Source organism: Populus euphratica, unplaced genomic scaffold (genome assembly GCF_000495115.2).
Source record: "Populus euphratica unplaced genomic scaffold, PopEup_1.0 scaffold3823.1, whole genome shotgun sequence".
Classification (NCBI taxonomy): domain Eukaryota; kingdom Viridiplantae; phylum Streptophyta; class Magnoliopsida; order Malpighiales; family Salicaceae; genus Populus; species Populus euphratica.
Window position 1 is genome coordinate 4409 of NW_011503668.1, and position 4746 is coordinate 9154.

General features: G+C 39.0%; 1 pseudogene; it reads right to left on the reverse strand.

The window, feature by feature from the left end:
* Window positions 1–1992: 1992 nt before the first annotated feature.
* On the reverse strand, window positions 1993–4731 carry LOC105119893 (cyclic pyranopterin monophosphate synthase, mitochondrial-like; annotated as a pseudogene).
* Between the last annotated feature and the right edge of the window lie 15 nt (window positions 4732–4746).

The window sequence follows — 4746 nt, forward strand, 5'->3', positions numbered from 1 at the left end:
ACACAAAATGTCAGGCTGATCATTGTTGCTATGTCAAACATTTTGACAACTCCTATATCATTCTACTGCTATATGTGGATGATATGTTAATTGCAGGTTCCAACATGGAAGAGATTGACAAGCTAAAGCAACAATTGTCAAAACAGTTTGAAATGAAGGATCTGGGAGCTGCTAAACAAATACTTGGCATGAGAATCATCAGAGACAAAGACAAAGGCATACTAAAGCTTTCACAGGCAGAGTATGTCAAGAAGGTTCTTAGCAGGTTTAGTATGGATAATGCTAAGCCAGTATGTACACCTCTGGGGAATCATTTCAAGCTCAGTAGAGACCAGTCACCAAAAACTGAGCTAGAACGTGGATACATGGACCAGATTCCATACGCCTCAGCTATCGGCTCTTTGATGTATGCCATGGTCTGTACTAGACCAGATATTGCCCATGCAGTGGGAGTTATAAGCCGATATATGAGCAATCCTGTAAAGCAGCATTGGGAGGCAGTGAAATGGATCATGAGGTACTTAAAAGGCTCATCGGAGACATGTCTTATTTTCACAGCTGGCGGTTTGAAACTTGAAGGCTTTGTAGATGCTGATCTAGCAGGAGATGTTGATAGCAGAAAGAGTACTACAGGTTATATATACACTCTAGGAGGCACTGCTGTTTCTTGGAGTTCTACCTTGCAAAAGATAGTTGCTCTTTCAACGACAGAAGCTGAATATGTTGCAGTTTCAGAGTCCGCAAAAGAGATAGTATGGCTACAGAGTTTCCTGCAAGAATTGGGCAAGATGCATGGAAATGGTACTTTGTATAGTGACAGTCAGAGTGCAATCTTCCTTGCAAAGAATCCAGCATTTCACTCCAGAACAAAGCACATACAGATCAAATATCACTTCATCAGGCAATTGCTCGACGATGAACAACTGTTACTTGAAAAGATCTGTGGAAGCAAGAATCCAGCCGACATGTTAACCAAAGGAGTTACTCTCGATAAACTGAAGCTGTGTAAAGCTTCAGTTGGTCTTAAAGATTAAAAGACAGAACTAACACCATTTGTGTCCAAGTGGGAGATTGTTATGTGTATGGACACAAATGGCCGGTGGCAGCCATGGTCGGTGGCAGCCATGGTTGAAGTCATAGTCAAATGGTAGGTGCCTAACTTGCCCACCATTGTTGAACAATCATCTCCCTCATCAGCTATAAATAGAGAGTGTCATTGATAGCTGATGAGCACCACGAGATAGAGAGAAACACAGAGAGAAAGCTAAGGGTGAGAGTTGAGTTGAGTTGAGAAATTTTCTCCTCCTCCTTGTTTTGTTGTTTGTATTGCTTTTGAGCTTGATTAATACAAACCAGTAGCTCCGTGGAGTAGGCAAGTTGCCGAACCACGTAAATTTGTGTGTGTTTGAATGTTTGGATCTCCTAACAACTGGTATCAGAGCTTGTTCTTGAAAGTTCTTGAAAAAGAGGGTGTTTGATGATGCTGCCCGGGATAGAAGAACTCAAGCTTTCTCTTCGATGGTAACAGAAAGAAAAGGAGAAGATCCTTAAGACTAAGAATGTTACAAACACTCCTACTCAATTGGCACCATGTTAGTCAAATTGCAGATAATATTGTGTACACTAGAGTAGAGCAGCAATATGTGCCGTGGTATGACAGTCATCTAAAAGAGAATGCTGTGATGGATCTGTGGCAACTGAAAGGAAGAAAAATAAATATAAATATTTCTACATTAGATGACAATAGTTAAGTCATTTGGAATAATCTGCGACACAAAAAAGAACTTGGAAGATTCAAATTAAGACAAGACAAGATTAAGGATGTAAGTACTGTGAAAAAGGTTCTAAAGAAACATGGGATCCAGCATTTTAGCAGAAACAAAGATGATATCTGTAGCAAACCCCAAAAGCTGAATTGTACTCTACCTAATTGACTAAACTTGTACCTAAAAATCCCCCATACTCAGCTAAATATGGAAACCGCAAGAAAATGAAGCTTATAGTCTTTCTATCTGACACCGACAAGTCAAACTAAAAGACAGTCTGATAATAAATTTGTGTTATGTATTGCAAATTCAGTAAGAGTGTGTATCGGATCTTATGCCCAGGAATGCATAAGAAAAATAAAAAAAGACAAGCATGACCATATTGAAAAGTCAATCAGGTTAGGCAGACGAAATAAACACACACAACTGAAGATGAAGCAATAGCAATTATATGATCTGGTTTTATAGCTTGAAGAGAAGAGAATTTGAGCAATAAATCGCTATGACATGGAAGAATGTGGTTCACCTCTGAAGGACCGAAGAGGCATACTTTAAAGTTTCCATCAGCTAAAAGTCGCAATCTATTGCAACCAGCACAGAAATCCTCAGTCATTGAGGTGATAAAAGAAACCGTTCCAATATGCCCATCAATCCTGAAGTTCTTGGCTGTATCAGCAGGGTGATCCTGCAGTCTCTTTAGGCCAGGAAACAGCTTCCCCTGTTCAGTTAAAAGGAGTTACCAAAAGAATTGATAAGGGGAAACTATAAATTTTCCTCACAGACCTGTCAGGGTTCTACCTTACCACTCTACCGAGCATTTCTGGGTAAGGAACGAGTTTCTTGACATTCCAAACATTTCCATCAAAATGCGTGAACTCGAATCAATAAACCGAACATTAATTGGTTTGTCACGTGTCAACTCCACAAAATCACAAATCTCATCATCGTTAAAGCCACGCATCACCACACAATTCACCTAATTGTAACCAACAAAGACAGGAAAAAAAAAAAAAACTAGTTTAGTTTAGAGTCAGTGGAAGCCCTGATAGTAAATAAATAAATATGTGACTAATAGTGAACCTATCGTTGCAGCAGTCAATAAAAGAATTGTACTTGTTAAGAGATCGAATATGAAGCGAGCAAAATTAGGAGAGAAAGCAAAGACCGACAGAATTGCAGATATGATATATGCTTTTACTGGATCGTACCCACAGTCTACAGCAGCATTAATTGAATCCACAACTCTTTCATGCCCTTTCCGCCTGGTCAAAAATTCAAATTTTGCAGGGACCAATGTGTCTAAGCTGGTATTTACAGAAGTAAGCCCGCATTCTTTCAGCTTTGGAAGTTTTCTCGCAAGAGTGATTCCTGGGACCAATGTGTCTAAGCTGTAAGCATGTCTTCAATACCTTTTCTAATGGTTGGCTCACCACCAGTCAAACGAATTTTATCTACTCCAGAGCTTACAAAGAGATTTGCCAAATGAACAATCTCATTATGAGAGAGTAATTGAGGGCTAGGAGTGAGCTCCCCGCCCTCAGTTGGCGTATAGTATTGACAATGTGGATTGCGACGATCTGACAAGGAGATCCTCAAGTGAGTGTGCATCCTCCCAAATGAATCAATTAACATGTCAGAAATGAGACTAGTGTTCAGTGGATCTTCTGACAACTTAGCACATGAAGTTGTATACGCCTTTGGCAAGGAACCATTAAGATGGCCGCTAAAAGAACCTTGACATTTGCTCTTTCTGGATGCAGAATAATATCCAACCTCACAATCAACCTACAAGTGAATTCTGAACATCTTTACCATTTTAAACTTGCATGTTAACTGGAGTAGCAATCAAAATAAGAAAAATCATCAAGCATGCTCAAGGTGTAAAGACAAGCAGGTGCAACAAGCACAAAATTTCTTGAGATGATAGAGATTAGTGAAAACACTTTCAGAGTTGTATTTGGGCTACCATCAAATAATTGAACATCAAAAGGCTTGTGGAATAACCTAATGACAACGCAAAGTGATCAGATAACAGTAGTCGTATACTGTCATCAACCTTGACGTGAAGAAAGACCATCCTGAAGCCAAATCTCCCAAGGTTAACAATCATAAAAAGGACACTTAGATGGAAGTTTGCTGAGAAAGAACATTTTTTTTTAGTATAATTCCCCTTATTAGTTACAGAGCAATGAATTTTCCTCGTGTATTATGAATGAAAAAATTAGGAGATTGGCATTAATGGCGCAGCATGTCTAAATCATGATGACAGCAAAATTGAAGATGTTCTGCTAGAACAAACAAAAGGAAAGACTACAAATTTGAAAAAAAAAATCACGGGCTTCACTAAGTAGCATTGGGATCAAATGAAAACAACTTCAAATCATCTTATATGGTTCACTAAATGCAAGCAGCAGCGAGGAGCTAGTTTCGGACATTGCTTCAAAGCATCAATTAGTCCCATCCCCATGAGAAAAGACACTACTAGTGGACACAACACTCTTTGCTTTCACAGATATTCTAAAAAAGCAAACACCCCAAAAAAGGTTAATTAAACATAAATAGATGCTACAAGTATGTCCAGTCATGCAGAATCTTAATGAAAAACTAGAGTGCAAAAGAAAAGAAAAGGAATAGAAAATGGCTACATACCATGGAGCGACTGGAATTCTTCAAACCCAAGAGCCGATTAATAAACTTTGAAGCAGACCGCCTCATCATAGCTTAGTAACTGCTAAACACACCAAAAAAAAAAAATTCCCTTGCAGCTTAAATCTTTAGCTCAGAGGTTCCAGAATCCTAGCTTTATATCCACGCTAGACACTTCAATTGCTTTTACGAGAGGTGATCTTTCGCCATTGGAAAAGGTTGAGAGGAAAAGAAGGTGTGGCAAGTGTAAAAAATGACGGCCATGACTCTTGTGCTTTTCCAAAGAAAGAAAAGGCAATGGATCCAAGCTCAATGAATGCTTTTGTTCTGAGAA